We start from the raw sequence: 23,468 nt of genomic DNA on the forward strand, positions 1-23,468 counted from the left end.
AAAAGAGAGATATGAGACAGAAAAGGTGAGAATTCCACAAAGAAATACAGAAATATTGCTCCTGCAAGAAGAAATGTGGTTAGGAAAGCGAAAATTTATCCAGAGCTTCCGTTAGCAAACAATGTCAAGCAGCAAAAAAAGCAGTTATTGGTATGTTACAAAGTGGAAGTTGTAGGTGTGCTGCTGAAGGGGAAGGACCGCTATTTAGAAAGACAAAAGGACTCAGTGCCGCCTTCACATCAGTCTCCATGGGTGAGATTAGCCCCCAAGTCTCTACACTGAGAAGCAATGACAAACAAATGTGAAACTACAAAAGTGGAGAAAAGTTTATTTAAGGACCATTTCCACAAATTGGACATCTATAGATATCTTCCCCAATTTCAACGGGAAAAAAAATCACCCTGAGAGTAATTAGCTATGGGAGCCAGAAAAGTGGTGTACTGTCCTTGATGAAAGTATTGACTCAGTTCAACAGGAGTTGGAGAGCCTGTTTTCCCTGGAAGTTTTCACTGCTTTCCCTGGAAGTTTGAAGTCCCCTTCCGACCTGGACCTTTATGTCATTTTTATGATCCTCTTTGGTTTCTGCATAAGAATTGCAATGAATGAGAAACAAAGTCTGATTACAAAGCTGTCCCACATTTCTCATGATGACTTTAATAAACACTTGTACATAGTTCATCCCTTCAGCTTACACTTTATTTCTCTTTTTCTTCTATCTCTGCCAGCCCTGTCCCCCCTAGTAAAGATCACAGTAGTTGCTGGAGAGAGAGAGGGTTTTTTCCCCAAAACACTGAATTTTTTATTCTGAGTTATTTGTTCATAATGTTTGAGCTTTGGCTTCTGGCATTAGCTATTGCCTTCTGTTTCAGGGTCATTGGAAAAACACTTTTTCTTAATGATAAAATTTTGTTGTAATTTCTGGTATTTGCAGCTATTCACCAGGTTGTGCCTTACAGAGCAAGATGTGATAACTTCTTCACAGCTCCCACTTGAATAATTTCTACTTTATTGCTCTGTTGTTTTGGTACATTCCTCTCTGCATTTTGGCGAGCTTTTGTGCTACCACATGGAAAGAGTAGGCAAGATTTGTACATCCATCCCAGGAAATTCTGCCCTCAAAACTTTCCCTCAAACATTTTGGCATGTCTCCTGACTTCTGAGGTCTTAGTGAGGAACATCTGAATTTCCACCCTGTACCAGAACAATACCTAACTAACTTGTATGTTTTCCCAGTAGTGAATTATATTTACTGCCCTACAGTGCAGTGGAGCTGATTAGGGTCTCACCAGACAGCACTGCTGGTCTTACCTGCAAAAGAGGAAAAGGCTGTGCTGTCTCTAACCTACAGATGATGACCCAAATACTATTTTTTGAGTCCCAGTGTCAACATTGCTGCCATTCCAGGCTCTACCTCTGTCTCTTGGACATGCCACAATCTTTGTGGCAGAACTTTCACTGGCCACCCTCCAGGACCAGTGCTGACACCCAGCGTGTTCCAGATAATTCCTTCCCTCAGTTGCAAGTCCAGGAGTTCTCTGAGCCTACCACATGGTTTTCCCAGGACATACATGATTTCCAGAAAACCTAATTACTTTTCGGCTGATGCAAGAAATGCAGAGGGGAGAAAAACACCAATGAAAAAGGGGGCAAACTGTACATATTAGCCCATATCTGTGGCTTTGTGGCCAAGTAATCTTAAAGTTTAGATTAGAGGCTTTTAAAGGGTCCACCTTCCTTCCTCTCCTCTTTTCCTCCTGAAAGTGCTCTTTTCGTCTCCTTCCAGCAGATGTTTTTCTGCTCCCATTTCTTTCCTCATTTTTTGACATGGCTGAAAAGAGAATCCTTCCTGGGTTTTCATTAGTCTTCTTGTCAGGAGCCTTCCAGATCAGACCTGTCAGATGTTCAAAATCTATCACCACCTCATCCACAGATTACTTGTTACCCTGCTGAGTTTCAGATTGGAATAATTAGTTTGCCTTGAGCCATTGCCAATTATTTTGCTGCTGTATGATTAAAAGGACTGTAATTGAATAGCTGATCACCAGGATTTAATGACCCTCCACCGGTATATCTGGCCAAGTTAATTTTTTTTTTTTCCTTTTCTGTCGCCTCTCAGGGGACTTCAGCTGAATGTGGAGGCAAAAGGTCACAGGCATGCACAACAATGAGAACAGAATTTGCAATGTGATATAGAATAAGGTAGAGAGTCCTTAATATTAAACAGATTTTATAAGCAGACCGGTTAACAGGTTGTTTTGCACACAGACACAAATAGGAAAAGTGCAAAATGGACTTATACGAACTATGTCTTATTCCCTAATTAAGAAAACTGTCTTACTTAATATACAGCCAAGTGGACAGAAGCATACTCTTAAATATAAAGTCATGTGCTCAAGAAAATGGAGTCTTCATCTGTGACTGAGATTCTTATAAGAAATTAGTGTTTGTTTCCCCAAATCCATCTCCCAGAACATAGACATTTGCTATCTAATTGTAAGTTACCACCTCACTAGAAGAAAGGCATGGTCTGTTTTTAATGTGTCTATGCCAGGTTTTGTTTAATGTTATGTAACTCAGATGTTGAAACTGTAGTGAAATGAGAGAAATTTGTTTGAGCCTTGGACTGAAACACTGAAGGCAGTTAATCTACAATCTGGACCAGCACATTTGAGCACATCAGTTAAAGGATATCAATGGTTCAGTGTCTTGTTCAGAAAAGAAGTCATGATGTCCCTATAGCACAGTCTGTTATGTAAAGCTTTCAGGAAATGTTTGTTTGCAGGTGATTAGCAACAGCACTGATGTGATTTTTGCAGTTGGATGTAGATGTGTAGGTCTGATGTATTAAACTGATCACATACACACAAAGCAGTACCTCCTACATCTCTTGACATTGCAAACAGCCAAGCAATGATTTATCAAACCAATTTCCTCTTTCTGAGAAAACTGAATCACTGAAAGCCTTCTATGTTCAGATTAATGAAGAAAAATATTCTACCATTCATTCACATTCCTCTGGCATCTGCAATATGTAGGTACTGCCCACACATGACCTGCATGTTCCTTGTCCTGAAACGCTCCTGCTGCCCAGCACCACCAGCATCCAGCATCCAGGCAGCAAGCTGTCAGAGCTGTTTATCCCCAAGAGACATTTGGCTACCTCCCACCACTTGTGTCTGGCTGTTTGGAGACTTGGGACAGGTTGAAAAAGGAGGCAGGAACAGGCAGGACATGCAGGAGGAGCAGCCTGTCCCAGCACCCATCCGAGTTGGCCTTGCCAAAAGCTGGGGTGCCAGCAAAACCCAGCCCTAGGGACCTGCCATGACAGTTCAAAGGACAGATTTTTCAGGGTGTATTCATGATAATTACACTATGAAACTGCTGGACCAGTGAGATTAGCCTAAGACATACATTTTCAGATCATTACTGATTTTGTTTGTTCATAAGTGACTTTGCCAGCATTGACAGGACTGTTTCTGCACTTTAGGTTTTTCTCAAAGCTTCAGGATAACATGCTAAGAAGAAAACCAATGTCTATTAAAAAAAAAAACCAACCCTTACAGTTAAAGCAGACATATAAAAAACCCAGATCTGATTTAATGAATGTTCAATCCTATGCTGTTGAAGAGAATCAAGGTAGGTAAGGGAGTGTTGAACTGAGGTACAATGGGTGCATTTACAGACAAGTCATGCAATGAACAAAACAAACAGCAATTCCTATTGTGTTGCCTGCATGGAGGCTCCAATATCCAGTGGGATAAAGTTGTGGAGCTGGAGACATTCTGTCACTGTTTCTGTCTTTTCTATCAACCACATACTTTCACAGATATTATAGGAAAACTATTGCCAAGTTTGAATGAAATTTGCAAGCAATTTTGGGGGTCATATTTACTGTTTTCACAGAAGCTAAATCCTAACAAGACCTAGCTAAAGCAAGTCCACTACACCTGCAGGTGCTCTGTATGTGCACTAATTAGTTTTTGCTATTTATAATTATTCAGATGCAGCTACAATCATCTCTGGACTTAATGTAATCACTAGGTAAACCTGAGTGGAAATCAGAAACTCTTATTTTGCATCTTCAGAAGTTAATTTTGTGCACATTCATCTATGCAAAAGAAACGCGATTCCCTCCTGCAGACAGCAGATAAATATCATGTCAGGTCTCCTCTGCTGCAGAGTCCCTGGCTGATCCTGTTATCTTCCTTTCACTGTTATTCTCACTGGTAGCAGGAGCCCCTCAGCAGTCCTTACTTTGGGACCTAAGTGGGAGGTGGTGTGTGAGGCACTCAGCCACAGTACCCCCAGGCACATCCTCATCTCTGTTTTGTCAGGAGCCAGCACTGGGAACCTGAACACAACACTTCATTTGTGGTCTGCTGGCTTCTTCTCCACATTTTTTTGTTTCTCTTGTCTATTCAGCCTGTAATCTTTTCAAAGGCTGGGACTGTCTCTGACTGTCTAGACACACAGGACCTATTACAATGGGACATTGATTTCTGATGGGGTCTCCATCTGCTTACTGTATTGCAAATGATTACTGCTAACTTTAAAAGAGCTACATTTCAGCATCAGGGTTCAGCAATAATAAGAACATTTGCACTTAATTGCAAAGATAAATAATGTCTTGTACTAATGAACAGAGAAACAATCTATTTCAAAATCACAGAAGTTTGTAGGTTAAAGGTGGATTATGTAGCTTTCATGCTTGGATAATGATGTATGCTCTTGCATTCTTTCTCTGCTATCTGCTGAAATGCCAACTGAAATGTCTGACAAGTTGCTTAGTTTTTCTGTGCAATATCTGTAATATATATAGTTATTTCTTAGCACTTTTTGTTGTTGTTCTTACCACTACAGCCCCTGAATGTCTCAGAACAGCTCAAGAATTTACTTGTGGTACATAAATGTTATTGTACCAATTTTACAGAGTGAAGTATAAAGGCATGAAGTGATACATAGACATGTAAAAAATTATCTTCTAGGAAGAGGAATGCAGATGCCCCGTATAATGCTTTAATCATGGGTCTAGCCTTTCTACAGTACAGGATTTTATTGCAAAGTCTCAAGGAAATCTCTCCTTGACACATGAAGAATACGAAGCGTGATTACTGCCAAGATTATCTTGTTTTTGAGCTGATAAAATCATGGCCATGTCAAAACAGTTCTCAGAATTGCACCTTTTTGTCTGATTTTCACATCCTTTGCCTCTGCTTATGTAGATGGCAAGGAGATCCTGGGAAGTTGCAGCTTCCTTTAGAAATATTCCTTTCTTCTCCCACTGATGTGACCACCTAATAGAGCAAAGAGGCACAAGGCAGTGAAAATATTTGGCACAGGGTGAATTAGCAGCAAGAGATAGCCCTCTGTCTCATTACAGGGCAACAGCTGCAATACCGTCACAGGCTCCAAGAAGACAGAAATAATGTGTTTGTGGCCGATTGTTCAGCCTTGGCAAGTGACCCTGGAGATTCAGTGTTAGCAGCTATTGATACCAGGAGCCATGGTCTTTCTTCCTGCTTTTGTGAGAGCACACTTTGGATTACCCAGGCTGCTCTGCAATTTTGCTTTTAAAACATGCCCAACTCACCAGCCATCCCAACCTAGAGTAGGAAAAAAACCAGCAAAGGCTGCTATGCAGAGCAGGATTTGAATAGCCAGCAGCCAATTTGCCAGTACCAAAATTCTGCATTCCTAGATGTGAATATCCCTTTCAGGGAGAGCTTCCCAAATGAGGGAAATCCAGAAGCTGGCTTTTGAGGGCAAAATTCCCTGGGAATTCAGCATACGGTTTTTGCCTGGCAGTGTTCCCACCGAAGAACCAACAAAAAGCAACTGGCTCTAATCCTTCTCCTTATGTATTTTGGCAGCTTTCTTCCATTTAAAAAGAAAATAAAAATAAAAATCTGCCTTGCTCCCACATTGGAAGAAGTCCAAGATACACACATTGGGAGTACAGGAACTGGCATTTAAGGTCCTCCTGACACTTCTTATGCTGGGTCTTTGATCACACAGAAAAAGGCAGTTTATTTTTGCCTTTTATGGTCTTAAAATAAAAGATTTGTCTTGAAAGCTTTCTGCAGTACAATTTGGTGTTCAGCTTTCCTGATAAAACTGTTCTAAATAGTGCCATAAAGCAACAAACACCCCAATAATCCTGATTAGGTATCCCCTATGTCTCTTCAGAACTATTAATTTTGTGAAGATTAAAATAAATGTGAGATCAAAACTTGACCTTTCTTTTTGTTTTGTCATTTGTGTGACCATCCAATGGTCTTTCTAAGATGATTTGCTTTTTTTAAAAAAAAGCTTCAACTTTTTTTTAACAAAGCATCATTGTTTTTGAAAAAATCATCAAGACCAAACTAAGATACAAAGGCATGTGCTTTTACTGTCATAAATGCTGTTGGTTTTCAGATAAAATGAGATCTGAAATAAAGTTGTAGGGAAGATACAGTGTGAGATGATAGCAGAAAGCCACTTATGCCACTTCTGCTGCCCTTCAGGCATGCTGTCTGCAGACAGGCATATCAGAAAGCTTGATCCAAGATTTTTGTGAACTCTGCTGCTGGGTGCAGATCTGCTCCAAGTGATGTGTTTTCTCTATCAGGTGTTTAGTCATGCAGAGTATTAGCTTCTACTATTTGTAGAGAAATTCTGTTCACTGGAACACTTTGACCTTTATACGGGAGCAAAAACAAGACATTGCAGTTGTCCAAATGATTTATAGTAAAGATGTTAATGAATTGACATTTAAAATAGATATTGTTCTCATGTAGCAAACATCAGGCCTTGCATTTCATCAGAGACTATGTCTTAATCTGGCTGTTAGGGAAAAGTCACATCTTACCAGTATGAAATAATCCTGTTCATCCCAGGGAGTGGTTTTAGAAACAGTTTAGAGAGGGCAGAATTCCTAAACTGGAAAGAAAAAACTATCTTCTCCTACCCAGACAGACCTGGAAGGACAAATCTAAGATGGCCAGCTTAAAAGGTCAGATCATCAGTTGTTGTGATGTCATAGAATCAGTAGGAAATCTGATTCACACCTACAGAGTTCCTAGTTCATGTGGAATTTCAGAACTCTGGAATATAGTAAATTAAAACTAGAAAACACTAGAGAGAGAGGTGTGCACTACCAGGTATACTAGACAAGAATCAGCAGAGAAAAATTCAGTGCTCCTTTTGAATGGAAACTCACAGCATATGAGGTCTGAGACCTTGTCTAGCAGATTTTAATATTCAGACAGGAGAGGCTAAACTGAATAGATAAACCATGCCCTTTTCTGGCAGTATCTCTGACTGGGTTGTGTTTGTTTTCCCTGCTGGTGCATCCTCGCCGATGGAGATGGCTTTGGTTAAGTAAGCTCAGAAGGTGGAGAAGGCACACATTTAAACTTACAGTACATTTTTAACAACAGTATGTTGTTGTTAGGGATGTAATTTTTGTTAGATGAAGGACAGTTTGGGCAGGTTTATGAAAAAAAAAAAAAAGGAGTAACTGATAAAGGTAACAGATCTAAACTTGCATGAGAGTGTTTTCTCAGTATATTGCTGTGAGAATCAATGAGCAAAGGCTTGGAGCAGTCCACGGGCAGGCATGGAAGACACTCTCCTCCTTAACAGCTGCTGATCTGCTGTTGTCCAAACTGGGAGATGGCACAACTCTGCCTTGGGGACACCTGGCCATGAAGGGCCTTTGGGGATGCCTGTGACCAAGCTCACGTGGCCAAAGCCACCATGCTCAGCACCCTCATCTCCTCTCAGCTGCCAAGAGCTCCACTTCAGTCTGCAGGTAATGGGTAAACAGAGATAACTGCCTTTCTACCTGCAGCTCTGCACTGCTGAACACTGAGGTGATCAACACTCCAACTCCTTCACTTGGATCCTACTGTTGTGTAGTAATTAAAGTGTGTGTTTTGTCTCTCCTGACTTAAACTACAACATGAGGACAAAGAGTATCTGCTGAGTACAGCAGATGCCCCAGCTCATGCCACCACCTTGGCTGATGGCAACATTTCACACCTCTTGTGGAGATCTCACCATGCAATAATTTTGCTGTTTCATTTGCCTGGTCATAGAAGCAGATAAGAGTGTTGAAAATTGCAAGAGGTAGAGACTGTTCTGGGGCACACCAGTACTGCGAAGTATGGTGTGTTAATAAGTCTAACCACAGCAACACCCCACTCTGCTTGAGCTGATCATCAGAGATGCCCAAGAAAAGCCTTCAGGCTGCACAAAGATGAGCTTGCAGGAGGGAATAGGATGAGACACAGCACACTTCTGCAGGTAAGCCCTGTCCTGGGTGACAGAGCTGGTGTGGAGTACAAGCCAGGGGGCACTGCTGTGATGCTCTCAGAGGGAACTGTGCTATCAATACAGCCAATAAAGAGCTGCCTCAACAGAAAACAAAGTATCGTACTGCTTGAAATTCTTGACAGCATCCTTAATTGCGCTGTACATGCAGGTTTCATTTGTGGTTTCCTCTTCCCCAGCACAGGAAGGACATCAGCCTGTTGGAGCAAGTCCAAAGGAGCCCACCAAGATGATCAGACGGATAGAGCACCCCTCCTACGAGGAAAGGCTGAGAGAGCTGGGTTTGTACAGCCTGGAAAAGAGAAGACTTTGAGGTGACCTAATTGTGGCCTTCCAGTACCTGAAGGAAGTCTACAAGAAAGATGGAGAGGGCCATTTTATGAGAGCATGGAGTGACAGGACGAGGAGGAATGGCTTCAGACTGAAGGAGGGTAGGTTTAAATGAGATATTAGGAAGAAATTTTTCCCTGTGAGGGTGATGAGGCCCTGGCACATGTTACCCAGAGAAGCTGTGGCTGGCCCACCCCTGGAAGTGTTCAAGGCCAGGTTAGATGGGACTTGGAGCAACCTGGTTTAGTGGAAGGTGTCTCTGCCCATGGCAGGGGGTGGAACGAGATGATGTGTAAGGTCCCTTCCAACCCAAACCATTCTATGATTCTGTGATTCTTCAGTAGTGTTTTACTTCCCTAAGGTGTAGTTGAGTTCTATATGTTTTCTTCAGCCATTTCACTTGCCAGACTTCCTGGTTGTAAGTGGTTTGAATCCAATTTTGATTTGCAGTTTTTTTGTTCTTCTGATCTGCTGTAATAAAACTTGCTGAAATTCCAGTGTCCCTGAAGCCTTAGAAAGCCCACAGATCACTGCTAAAAGAGCAGTGACTCTTGTCGGGCTGTTGAGGGTTAGGTACAACTCAGCCTCTGACTTGTCCTGTGGGGAAGGGATCTCTTCTTATGAGGTAGCCTTGGATCAAGCAGGAGTTATTCTTTCATTCTCCCCTTGAGAATAGTAAACAAATCAACAATGTTCAGGGCAAGAGACAGCAGGTCTGTTTGTATTCCAGAATAGGTCTGAGTGAGCAAAAAAACAATAGCAAAATATCAGAGAGCAAAAAACCAGTGACATCTTAGATCTGGTCCAGTCTGGATCTCTGAACATGTTTGGAAGGGGAAGAATTCTCAACCTGGAAAGAAAAAAGTATCTGCTTCTACCCAGTGGTACTGGTTTTCCAAAGAGTAGGCTGTTTTGATGGTAGTTCTAATCCCAAACTTGCTGACTTCTCCGGCTCCTCTATAGGTTTGGGGTTTTTTTCCTATAATATAATATTTTTAATAAAACAGCATTGGGGGAAAAACATGTTCTGGGATCTGATCCTGTCTTTCTCCATTTGGACTGTGCTGGCTTTCGTACTCTGCAGCATCCAGAAATGCACTGAAATTTTGTGTTTGCCATATGGCAAGTGCAGATCTAACTTCAGAGCTGTTTCAGTGACTGACTTGAACCAAACTCTGTTTTCATGCTGCAGTTGCAAATCTGGAAGTTGTATCTGTCTGGCAAAATGTGGTTGCAGATTAAGCTGAATAGATTGTGTAGTATTACTTCCTAACCACATGGCAGTGGTAATGGAATCATATTTCACAATATTTGTCAAAGTAACACGTTCAGCCGAACTTTTCATGGGTATCAGAGGTTGTCTGTTTAGAGCAAAAACAGTTCTTAAGCAGTACCCAGGGGTGAAGATTCAGCTGCTTTTGACAACAAGTACAAAACAGCTAGGAGGGAAGTCACCAGGCTCTCCAGGGCGTCAGGGCACTGCTTAATGTGCAGTAGCCAGCAAACCTAAGACCTGCAATTTCTTCTCTAGTCCTCTGCGCTGTTCTTACCTGACACTTATCCCTTTTTCAGGAACTGTTTGTCTGGACTCTTCCTTCTTTCCATCCTTGCTGGGCAGGTGGTGTGGTGCTGCTCATTTTCAGTCTCTTGCTACTGAAGGTTTTCTGCTCCTGTGGGAAGGGGCAGCAGGAGGGGGCATGTGCCTTTGTCTCAGCTGACACCATTCACTGCGCAGCACGTTTGCTGGCAGACAAAGCTAAAACCCTGACTGAGAGTAGAGCAGCAGAGGTGCAGACACATGCAGACACATGGGGGAGGTAAAGTCCTGTAGAGAAACAAAATTTTAGCCCTTTCAGTTATGAAGAAATCCTCAGACACACAAAGGGGATGTTAATCAACACAATAATACCTGTTTCATCTGCCACAACTCCCAAGGCAGGGAATTAAGATAAATTTCCGTTCACTCAGTGGTGCAGTAGGCCAAACCTGCCAGTTCCCAAGGGGTCACAAGTTGTCATGCTCTGTGTTGATGGCCTGTTTGGATGCTTTTACCTGCAGTAAATGCAAGGTAATAAAAAATACCCTAGGTCAGAAGAAAAGTGAGCAATTTCATTTCCTACAGTAAATGCTACTGACAGCTGGTGCAGAGAAGCAGATGTGTGATACCGATTGTATAACCAATGTTGACAATCTCTTTGTGCTGTTTTTCGCTGGGACAGAGTTAATTTTCTTCAGAGTAGCTGCTATGGGGCTGTGTTTTGGATTTGTGCTGTAAACAGTGTTGATAACACCAGGATGTTTTAGTTACTGCTGAGCAGGGCTTGCACAACAAGGCCTTTTCTGCTCTTCACACCTCCCCACCAGCAAGGGGGCACAAGGAGTTAGGAGGGGATACTGCCAATACACCTGCTCCCAACTGACCACAGGGATATTCCAGATCATATGGTATTGGTCAGCATATTGAGCTGGGGGGAGAAGAAGGAAGGGAAGGATGTTTGGAGTGATGATGTTTGTCTTCCCAAGTCACCATTAACACATGACGGAACTCAGCTTTCCTGGGAATGACTGAACACCTGCCTGCCCATAGGAAGCAGTGAATGAATTCCTTGTTTTGCTTTGCTTGTGTATTCAGGGCTTTTGCTGTCCCTGTTAAACTGCCTTTATCTCAACCCATGAGTTTTTTCACTTTTCCAATTTTCTCCCCAGTCCCACTGGTGAGAGAGTGAGCGAGGGCCTCTGTAGTACTTACTCACTGGCAGCCCCTTTTGGCTCCCAACATGGGGCATGAAGGGTTTGAGAAAACAACAGATTTGACTGGAATGTGCCTTTTAGAACTGCCACTGGTTTTGGTTTGCTTTGCAGTGCTGCTAGCTCATCATAAGGAAAGATGTCTCCTATTTTAGACAGCTTCAGTTGTAGGTCTGGGTAAAGATGGAGTACAAGAAAATTGCTCACCATCCAAGTGGGCCCCATGCTATCACGTGTGTGATCTCTGCATGCTTTTCTTCCTAGAAGACAAGAAGGAATCTTGTACGCTATTCCTCTAGAAAGAGAGCTATAAGGAATGGAAATGTAAGTGTTGTGCCACACACAGTTGTCTCTCCCTTGGTTAGTAAGAGCTCCTTTCTTTCCTCACCTCACAAACGAAAGAACCTGTGCTTTGCACCCTGATAATTGTGAGGTCTTGAAGTCAAAACTGAAGCTGCCAGACCTCCGATTTTTGGACTCTTGAGCCCTTAGTCATGAAAGTGTGGATGTTCATTAATCAGCATGGGATCACTTAACTATCCCCTTTGCTTTTCCTACTTATTTTTTCCACAAAATGCTACTCAAGCATTTCAAGCTACTTCAAGTCGAAGTAAGAATTGATTCCTGGCTGTGTCTTATAGAGCCACACTCAGTGTGAAAATGCCTGGATGTGTCTTATTCAACGGCTATGGGTTTTGTGGGAATTTTACTTTTAGCTAACTGTGCTGGAAAGCAGGAGCAGAGCATTAGACACTGCTTCTTGATGGGAGATGGCAGCTTCCAACTCAGGAGTGATACTTTCAATCTATTTTTATAGCCATTGCAGCTTGGTTGCTCAAAACCTTCTGATAAAATCTTCACCATGGAAAGCAATGTCAGAAGAAACACTGCAGTTGTTTTGTCTCACCTCCCACGTAAATCTCCCTTCCAACAGTTGGTTGGAATCTCCCACCAGCAAGGTAAAGCAGAGGCCTTCCCTAAGCCATTCCCACCTTTGCAGGCTGGAACCAATGTCCTGGGATACACTTACATCCCTAGGTCCAAGCATGGTGATATTCTCATGTGCTAGATGTCCTGGGCTTATTTTCGGTAGAAGACTCGTTCATGGGATGTACTGTGCTCCAACAGAATTCGTCCTCATCCCTCACCCTGCCCTTCTCCTGACGTTTAGCCATGCTATTTTTGCAGTGGATTTCTTCATTTCAGTGACTGTATAAAGGGGGAAACTGAGTGCAGCAGTTGGGCAAAGGAGCGTTTGTGGAGTTTCAGAAAGCTTTTGTAAGTGAGGCTGTCTTAATGATCTCTTCATTGCCTTAATAATCTCTTTAGCTTTCTATCCCTGTAGACCTGCCTTTTCTTGAGATTGCAATTTTGGTGGATATCAGTGAGCTCCTCAATAACTCTCCTTGCAGTTCAGCAGGAGTCCTCAGAAGCTCAGGGTTTGGCTTCTTTCCTGCAACCCAACCCGACATGACTAACTGGGAAGGACTGGGCTCTGCACCAGAGCCTTATTATCTGTGTTAGAGTAGCCATAGAGCTACTTCCTGAGACGAGGTTCCAGTTGCCACAGCACTATCTGGTAAGAGACAGCTCTGGCACACAGACATTTACATCCTAGGCCAGCACAGCCGGCCCAAAGAGGAAGCGGCTTGCCCAAAGCCATGTAGACAAGGCTACATCACCTCTGCAGGCCCGTAACAGACAGCTCTGTGAATTCCAGATGTGAATCCTCTAAACTCCCCTCTGTTGGTTTTTTTGCTGCAGTGCAGCTCCAAGGCATGGCCTCCTGTTTGTTTTTCTTTTTTTCCTGTGGACATTCCTGAAAGTCTTCCGGGAAGTTAGAAAAATGTTATCTTGCAGAATGGCCAGCATACAAGGTAGAGAAAATCTTATGAGATCAAACAGCCCTTGGAGCTTCCTGCCAGGAGCTGCTTCTGAGAGCAGCTTGTATAAAACTCAGTGCTGGTGCTGGGAACATGACCCCTGGTTTTGCTTTGGTCTCAGTCCAACACCAGAATCATCATCTACTCCTCATCCAGATGCAGCCTGAGGTTTGCAGAACACGCTGTTGTTCTCATCTAACCAGGGTGCACAGAAACTAACGTTTTTGAAGAACAGTTTCCCTCTGCTTTTTTTATTCCCTCTTGAAATTAGATTAGTAATTCCCCTCAGGATTTCAGAATGTGAAAACTTGTATTGGTTCTAACACTCACACATCATAATGTATTTTATGTCCTTATTTAGGGCCAAGCACTGATCCATGTGCTCAGTTTTCAGACATACTGCTTATTCCTTGGCACAACCTCTCTGATTCAAAAATACCCAGGCAGAGCAGCCTGTCAGCCAGAAACTGGCACTCCTGTAGGCAGCAGGATGAAGAGGGGAGACAAATGTGGTTTTGGGATCACCAGTTGGTGCAGGTTGCCCAGTAGAGCCAGCTTGCAAGAGAAGGAGCAAATGAGCAAGAGCCAGAATAGAGACAAGAGCTGCTCTATTTTTTTTCCCTGGGGTGAAGGTGGCAAAAAGCAAAGCAAGCTCACAACTCTGACTAACAGTCTGCTCCCAGGCAGGGTAATTCAACGTTGCTTCTCACTACAGGCTGTTATCAGCACCTTCCTACATGTGCATGTATTTAACTGATTTACCCCGAAGGTCGTTAATTTTGGTGTCCTCCTGTCGCATTTGCAAGCCAACCAAATCCTTAGCTGGCGGACATTGTGAGTTCCTCTTGATTCTCCCACTTGATCACTGGAATTGCTGATGCAGATAAGAAAGAATAATGCTCATACCATTTCTCCCAGTGGGATGTTCAGTAAAAAGCTTCCCTCCATACTTGAGGCAGTTCCCATAAGTGATTCCGTTTGTTGAATTTCTGCACTTTTCTCATTTTGTTTTTATTCCCTGTGATATTAAGAGCTTGTAGTCACATTTTTAAAATAAAAGGGAAACTTTAAAGTGTCGCTGTCCCCTCATGGATACAATATCAGTAGGTTTGAGGCTTTCTCTTTTTACCTGTTTATTTTGCAGCCCTCAAAGACGGAGCATGTGGGAATCATTCTGACCTCCTGAGCAGCCAGTCTGATACAAAGATACTCCAGAAGAACTTTCTGCTGCTTTTTCTCTGCTGCCAAGGGAACTCATTGCTGCTGGCCTTTAACACGCGGAAATCTTACTTCCTCCAGCCTGATGAGCAAATAGAAGAGTCAGAGCACTGGCCTCTTCCTCTCTGCTTCCTGCAACAACACTGTCTTCCTTCTGAGGCCCATAGGTCCACCCTTGCTCCTGTGAATGAGCCTTTGGCACATGTTAAACTCTGCAAATGTCAAGTCTGAGCATTGTTCAAAAGATGTCTCCATTTCCCTTTGCCCTGCTTCCACCCACCTTTTTGCCTCTGTCCTCCTCCACGTTTGCCTCATTTCCCTTTCCTTTTCCTTCACCAGGCACCTGTTAAACTGGAGCAGGAAAGGACAAGAAATGTCTTGTAAAATAGGTGTGGAGGTGGGCCATAACCATGGGAAAAGCAGTTAAGTAACAGAGCAGGACTTTTATGGGGCTTTTCTTTTCCGAGAAGTGTGATTTCTTCAGCTGGGGTCTAGTCAGGTTATAATTTGCTATTAGACATGTTCAAAGCAGTTTAAGCAATCAACAAGTTAGCACCATTTAATTTCTTTTCATTGCATCTGCTGGGCACCATCTCATTCTCAGAAAAAAGAGTTTTCTTTTTCCCTCCTTTTTTTTTTAATCTTTTTTTAAAATTTATTTTTTGGTTGTTTTGGTGTTCTTTTAATAACCTTGGACTGCTCTAAAGACTACAGCAGCACTGCATTTGAGCTCTGGCCCCACATCACAGAGACCACACGGGGAAGAGAGATCAGTGTGGGGTAAGCAACAAATTCTTGCACAACATCAGACGAGGCTGATTGGGAGGTGTATTGGCAGAGCTCCACCCTCTACCCTGCTTGTAATCCTCCAACTCCTGTGCCTGTGGAGCTCAGGAGACTCTTCCCAGCCCCCTTTGCAAGGAAAGGCTCCTTGCCCTGGCAAGAAGGACATGTGGGTTGGTGTCCTTCCCATCAAGCAGCTCCACGTTGCCTCTACATGACCAGATCTGGCAGCTCGTAGGTTTGTAGGTGTCCTGCCAAGCAGCTCCAGGTAGGAGGGCATCAGTCAGCAAGTCCCATGATGATCTCCAACTCTTGTCTGTGGCAGGAAGATGTCCCAGTGGATTCTGACTAGGATTATGTCAGATTACACTCTTTTGTCCTCTGTCTTTGGTGCCTCACCATAGAAAGGGTCTGAAATTTATCAATATTTCCCCATTTTAATGGATCAAAGTTTTACCAACTTTGTTTTGCCATTTAAACATTTTCCACACATCCTATTCCAAATGACAAATGTTAATTAAAAACAAGGCAAGAAAATAAAAATTCACAACCTTGATGAACCTCCATCTATCATCGAGGAAAAAGGAAGTTGTTTTTCTTACAAGCTTTCTGTTTGTAGCAGAATAGCTCTCATTTCCATCTCTATAAGAAAGATCAAAGTTCCTCAGGGATTTTGGTTTATCTTTTTTGGCTGTTGGGCATTTTGTTGACTTTAAACATGTCCAAAGGTGTATTCTTCAATTGTGCCTCTTGGTGGTTGACGCTGGTCAAACCAAAACAAAAAACAGAACCTTTGTGTTTGAAAAAGCTGTATGGTGGAGTGATTGGGAGTATGGTAAGATTTAATTTACTGGCTTACCTTATTTCTTTGTATTTAAGAGGCTCTTTCTCTGGTGGGTTTGGCATTTGGTGAGTCATTTCACCTGCCTTGTCTCCTCTTAAACTGAATTAACTCATCCTGTCCATTTTTTGGCTCTGAGGTCTGCAAAGCAGGTAGCACACTTCAGTTTGTGATTGCTCAAACCTTGTCTCCAGCTTGGCTTTAAATAGAAAGAATCTAGAGTTGAAAATGTTCAGGACATGGCCACAAAGTACAAATCCAGCGCTTTGCCTGTTTAGGTTGTATTTTCACCATCCTGCTCTGTTCAGCAGATCTGCCAGTGACTTTCTTCCTAAACAAAAACTAAAGTGACTATCTTGTTGTCAATGATTCTCAGATGGGAAGTTGTTAAAGCATTCAGAAATAAATTATTGAAGGTGGAGTACTCCAAAAGAAAGAGTTTGAATTCTTTGTTTTAAAGTTCTTGAGTTTTAAAATTTTAAAACAAAATTCTTTGGTTTTAATATTCTTGACTTAGTACAAAGAGCAATAGAAAATTATTTGGTTTGGGATCCTACCCTACATGTTTGCCAAAGGGACTGAGCATCCCAGCAGTCATGTAACATGTACCCAGGGGCAAACAGCTCTGGTGTCAGAGTAACCTGATAGGTACATGACACACAGTAGACAGCAATCAGTACAACTGGCAAAACAGCTAAACTTACATAATGCAGAAATTATGAGATAAATCCATCTGTTCTGGAGGGGAAAAAAAAGAAAAATCTTGCATGAAAAAATATAGCATTATGATGTGCCCCATTTTATTGCTGTGTGGGTGGAACAGTCCACTAATAATCTGCTGAAATGATATCTTGTATTTATCTGGAGCAAGTAAGCTCCTGCCTCTGTCTTTTTTTCGAATTTTATTTTGGTTTTTTTCCCAGTGTAAAATGAGGCAAGTTACTTAGCTACGGGGTCTCTTCATTACTCAGCCCTAGGACTGGATCAATGTGCTCCTCTCTGCCAAACTTTCTTTTGACTGTAAAGACCAGGGACTTTTATTTTATTGTGTACCTTATGAGTCCCAGGGCTGTGGAACCCTGAGCTGTCTTGTGGTTTCAGACCTTGCTGTTACAGAAGTACTGACATTGGATTTTGTTTGTTTTTTATCTTTGTGCTTAAATCTTCTGACCCAACTCAAGCAGAGGTTAATTGCATCAGGATAATTCAGCTGTATTAGGGAAAGATGGGTCACATTAGCACAAGCTGTCAAAGTGGGAGCCTTGAAGTGGTTTTGGGAAAGGAGCCTCAGCTCAGCATCAAAGTGGGCAGCAAGAGCTAAAAGGGTAAATTTTTCAGAGAATAAAATGTGAGGTTTGTGCTGTCATATTTCTTTTTTTTTTTTTTTTCCACCAGCAGAGAGTCTATTCTGTGAGCTATCACTTTTTCCACAGTGTCTCACTGTATGGAATAGGAACATATCTTTCCCTCCAGTTAAACCAAAAAGAAAAGGCTGGCAAACTAGGAGTGCAACAAAAACAGAGAAACAACAGCATGTAGATCAAGAAGGCACAGCTCTGCACTGTAGTAGGTTGCAGAATCAAAATAGCCCCTTTTGTACTCCAGGAGGAATAAAGAACCAGCTTTCTTCTCCTTTCTCTCCCTTCTGTGCTGTTTTCTTTGTGATGCATTTTTTATGCCTGTGGTTAAGGAAAACCCAACAAAATCAAGTCACTAAACAGGCATACATCAGCAACTCTCATTTCTAAATCTCACATTCTCCCTTTAGCATCTATTTCTGCTGTAGATATTGAAGTTTTGCTGAATGAGCTGTGAAGGGGAAGCGTTTTGTTATATGGGCAATGGGTTTTGCAAGTTGGTGAGGAGCTTTCTGAGGCTTTTTATGCTCAGAATGTGGAATTTCTAGTGGGGTGGGAAGACGAAAGGCTTGTCCAGTCTGAGAAAAAAGGTGTATAGTATTAGTGCAATGAAACATACGTATTCCAGCTTACACCTCTCAATGCACAGAACAGCTATGAGAAAGTCCTTTTTTTTTGCTAAGTTCTTCATATTTAATTGCAATTCCTGAGGTATCAGGGACTCACTTGAAAGTCACTAGATTCAGGAGTTACATGAGTTCAAGCAAAATTTGATAGAATCATAGAATCATTTAAGTTGGAAAAGACCTTTAAGATCAGTGACTCCAACATTAATCCAGGGCTGCCAAGCCCACCACCCCTGCAGCATTTCAAAACCGGCCCTCTGAGCAGCACTGAAGTTCAGGCAGATCTGGTGCAAACTGTGGAGATGGCTTTCCACCACTTAGCCCAGAAACCAGAGAGCCAAAGCTGATCAGGGTCCTTGTGAAGCAGAAAGGAAGTGGCAATGGTTTGCTGCTGTGGGAAAGGCAAGAAAAAGAAAGTTTGTAAGGTGAAAAGAGAGTTTTCACTTGCAACACAACTAAAACAATTCCCTTCTCTGCATGGCAGCTGTATCCCATTTAAGAAATCATTCCCAGTCCACAGTGGAAATAGTGAGAGGTCTAGAAAGTGCCAGACTGGGAGAAAGATTGTTGCAACTAGAAGTGATTCTAAATGACCATGACAGAAAATTTCAAACACTTAAGAAGGAGAGGGAGAGAAAGAGAATAAATCTCCACAACCGGAGGGGAGAGGAGTTCAAGCTGTGGTGACAAAGCTTGGACTAGACCTTCAGTAGAGGAGGTGGGGCCTCTGTCAGAGGGTGTATTTAAGGGCAAGTTAAGCAAGCATTCACTGGGAATCCGCAAGCATCCACAGTCTAGGCACAGGTGAGCTGTCTTGGACTCAGAGGGTGGACTTGATGATCTCCTGCTGTCCATTCTGATAGACTTGCCTGACTTTTAGTGAGATTGATGGCAAGATGTGCAACATCTGGACCATTCTGGGTAGGACTAATCGCTAGGCTTAGTTTGGAGATCAGTGTCAAATATCTTCTTTTCTCCCTCACCAACCCCTTCTGTTGGATAGTATTGGATATGCCACACACTGCATAGAGCACTAGTGTTTTTACACTCACAGAGAGCTGCTTTCTTTTGTTTACTGGAGACTGGTTATCCTTGGATTCATCCATGAATTCATGTTTCACAGCACTACAGCAAGGGCTGGTTTGTGTTGTGCCAGCGGGGTCAAGGATATGGTCGTCCTCGTGCTCTGAGTGGATGACAACAGTAGCACTTAAATGTGTGCTGATCTCCTTATTCCAGATAAATATACTTTTCCTATGAACCCAATGAATTTGCCCTTTCTTTACGAGTGCAGATGAGTGCTGTGTCTGGGCATAGAGGGATGGCAGGCCATTTTGCACTCACATAATCCAGGGTGCAGTGGCTTTTATTCTCTTGGGTTAAGATCTGCTCTCATAAAACAGATCAGTGTCCAAAGCACTAAAAGAACTGAGCAAGCTGAACATGCTCAAGCTTCTCATCGTGTCATTGCACTGGTATTCACCAGTGACTCACCAGCAGCATGACAGTGGTGACAACTGCATTAATGTCTGTGGCCTCCACCACACAGCAGCACAAATATTTTTGCCATTGTTATCTTGAAAATGTTTGAAATATATGAGCTTTCTCTGGAGAAGCTGTTGTCTCATTACAGGTCTCTGCTGCAAAAAAAGCACACCAAGATTCCCTGCTTTGATACACTCTGCCTATCAAATGGAAGATAATATTGATGACTTTCTCAGTAACTCCTTAACGCCTGAGAAGACTCTTCAAGATTCATTTCCACAATCTCTGCAAGGAGACAGGCAGGCAGCGGCAGTGAGGCTTATCCAATGCTGCTGACACCTTAGGGAAAGGCAAACCTAACTGAAGAGCAGTGGTAACACTTCAGTACCAGAGTGCAGAAAGTCTTTGACGTTGCCGTCTTGTGTTCTGTCTCACAGTCCTTGCTCGTTCCAGCTATCATCTGGTCAGTTCTGGAGCATGGAGACTATGTCTCTCTGGTTTATGCCCTGAAAAGCCATTTCAGAAACTGCCTACCCAGGCCAAAAATAACAATGAGTGTCTGTCTTTCCCCAGAGAAGGTAATCATGTGGAGCAGCTGAGTATGTGACACCCTGGTGGCATCACCTCTCTGATGGATTCCAGGGGGTTATGAGCTGCTGCATCTCCACTTATTAAGTCTTTGAGACCCCCCAGATGAAACGTTGTGAGGCACCACTTCCACCCAAGGAAACGTGCAGCAACAACCCTCTTCCTCTATAAATCCAGCTGGGTTGGGAGTTGGCACTCGGGTATTACAACTAACTGTGCTGGGATGTCTAAACATCTCAAGGGCATGTTTCCCTAGAGGATGCAGTAGTGATGTGGGTTGTATCTCCTTCACTGACCTTTTGCAAATTAGGACTAGAGTTCCCTAAACCGCTAGACCAGCTTCCCGTTTTGTTTTTTCAGCACTTGGCATTGGTACTTTACTTTTCTATTACTATTTTGTTATGGATCACAATCCCACCTAGAAATAGCACTAACCCATTCTTTACCTTTTCCAGTAAAGAGCCTTTACAGAGAGAGAAAAAAAATGCAGGTAAAATAGTTTGAGGGTTTGCTTCTTTGTTTGTTTGTTTTCTGGAAAGCTACCTAAGCAAAGAAAACACCATTTAAAAGAATACTCGGTCTTGCTGGATCAAATCGAGTTGTGATTATCAAGATGTCAAACCAAAACCTAAAACCAAACCAAACCAAAACAAAAACCACACACAAACACACAAACCCCAACAAATCAAAAAACAAGAAAAGCAAAATTCTAGTCTGATTAAATGCAGAGAGAAAAAGATTGAAAATCAAATTTCAGATGATAATAAAAAGAAACAACCAGTGACATTCAGCTAGACGTGTTGGCTGATGACCTGCCCAAAATCTTCGAAGTTACACTCTGTCATCCTATTTGTCTTCTTCCTGTATTTCCTACATTGCCTGCAAATGATTACAAAAAGTAGCAAATTGTCAAGAGAAAATGGACTCAGGATATCACAAGGACGTAAAGGAAAAGAAAAATGTTTAAGAGTTTAAATTTCTGCTTTAGATATGATAATTCAAGGTCTCTCACTAAATCAGGACAATTACACATTTCCCTCTAAAAAGCAAAACCTCCAACTCACAGATTGATCAAATAGCTTAGGAAAAGACAGATGGTGTTCTCTGATGTTGCAGTTAATAATAGGCTGTCAAGCCTAAAAACAGTAAACAGATCCAGCGTTGAGGCCAGCAGGATTTCTTCTAAACCTCTGGATGCAAAACAAGTGTGTCAGGACAAGTGCCCTGCTTTCTTTCACTGGGCTGCTCCCCAGCTGCTGCCTGTTGGGGTGCCCCCTCTCCCCATGATTCACGTGGAGAGAAAGACGTGACCCTTTCACCATTTTACTCCTATTGAGCTTTTTTGTAACATGAGCACAAAGAAGCTTGTTCTTCCAGATCAGGAAAATTTCCTGGGTTTACCTCCATGACTCAGAAAACCCTTAAACCACAGATTAGTGTTGTGGCTCAAGGCAATGGAGTGGGTGGTTTTGGTATTCACTGCCCACATGTGTTTGAGGACCTCTTATTTTACACTGTTCCTGGTCAATAGCACGAGGTCTACCTTGATATACATATGTGACTTTTTGGTCAAGTTAAAAGCAAAGCCAAAAACCTTCAAAGAGATACCAAACAGGTAAAAAAAAAATGCTGGCATGGTGCTTCTTCTTTCCACTGAGGGGAATTCAGGCTCTAAAGCCTCCATGCAGACATGCTTTTACCATATTCAGCTCTTCATATGCTACAAAATCTAGAGGTATGTTTGAATAGAGTGAAGATTTAACAGAGGGGGAACAACCTTTGTATTCCTTTTATTTTTCTTCTGGAAATTACCGATGTATCCCCCAAGCTTTACTTGTATTTCCTGTATGGGTTTACACTTCTCAAGCTCTGTGCTGGATCACATTGGGAACACAGAGCACAGTGGAAAGCACCTTTCTGCACCCTTGGAGAACTGAGATGTGATGAAACATGTAAAACCAATAAGCTGCTGTAATGCAACATGGGCTGGGTTGACAGGACTGAAAAATACTGCTTTAGGTTAAAAGCTCTTCAGCAATGCACATTTCTCTCTGCTCAGGGGTGTAAAAGTGCTTGTTCTAGTGATACTGTGACATTGTTTTGGACTCTCAGATAATGCTGACATGAAGTTGTCATTCTACATCTGTCCTGCTCAAACAAATAGGATGTGGGGAAAGACACCTAACTAACAATAAAATAAAATTAAATTTAAAAAAAATAAAACATAACCCCACGGTAAATCCAGAGAGCTGTGCTGAAGTAAGGCAGGCATGAAAGAGCTCTGTCAGAGCACAAGCAAATTCAAACAATACACTTCTTTTGAGACTTCCCCAGATCTAAACACCAGGCTCTTTCCACCTGAACCATGGGTCAACCTTCCCAACCACAGAGCAAGGAGAAAGGATGAGACAATCCACTCCACCTCAGCCCGAGGGCCTTCCTACAGAGCAACTCCCTATGTCTCTGCTTTGCTTAAATGCATTTCCTTTCTGCTACACTTCTATTTCAGCATTTCAGTAACAGAATAAAAAGTGTAATGCACAATGAAAAAAACCCAAACTAAACCAAACCAAGCAAAATCCTTAAAATGGACAAACACAACATCAGTGTTAAAAATCTCTGTGTATTAAGGTTCCTCCCTTTTTGATGCAGATTTAAATGGACAATATTTCAAATATATGAAGGTGGATCTTCTTTTGCCATTCAAGTGACAGAACTTTGTCTTCTATGTACAAGTCAGATTTTCTTCTTTTGATATTTGAAGTTGGCACTGTCCCGTAAGCATCCTGATCGATACAGTAGCTTACTAGCAAAATTGTATCACAGAATCATTAAGGTTAGAAAAGATCTCTGAGATCACCAAGTCTGACCTTTGACCGATCACCACTTTTTCAACAAGACCATAGCACTGAGTGCCTGGTCCAGTTGTTTATTGAACACCTTCAGGGATGGTGACTCTACCACCTCCCTGGACAGTGTGTTCTAATATTTAACAACCCTTTCCATGAAGAAATTCCTCCTGATGTTCAACCTCAATCTTCCCTGGCACATCCCGAGGGCATTTCCTCTTGCCCTGTTACTCTTGCCTGGGAGAAGAGACTAAGCCCCACCTGGCTACAACCTCCTGTAGAGAGTAATGAGGTCTCCTCTGAACCTCCTTTTCTCCACTACTGATCTGTGGAGCCTCCTGGGCCTGATTTTAGGCACCAAGGGAGGTGCATGTGTCAGTCTGATTTATATGGCTACAGCAGGTAGAGGTACCCCAGACAAGACCTCAAAACTGATGACACAA

The sequence above is a fragment of the Chiroxiphia lanceolata genome, chromosome Z (assembly GCF_009829145.1).
Source record: "Chiroxiphia lanceolata isolate bChiLan1 chromosome Z, bChiLan1.pri, whole genome shotgun sequence".
NCBI lineage: Eukaryota > Metazoa > Chordata > Aves > Passeriformes > Pipridae > Chiroxiphia > Chiroxiphia lanceolata.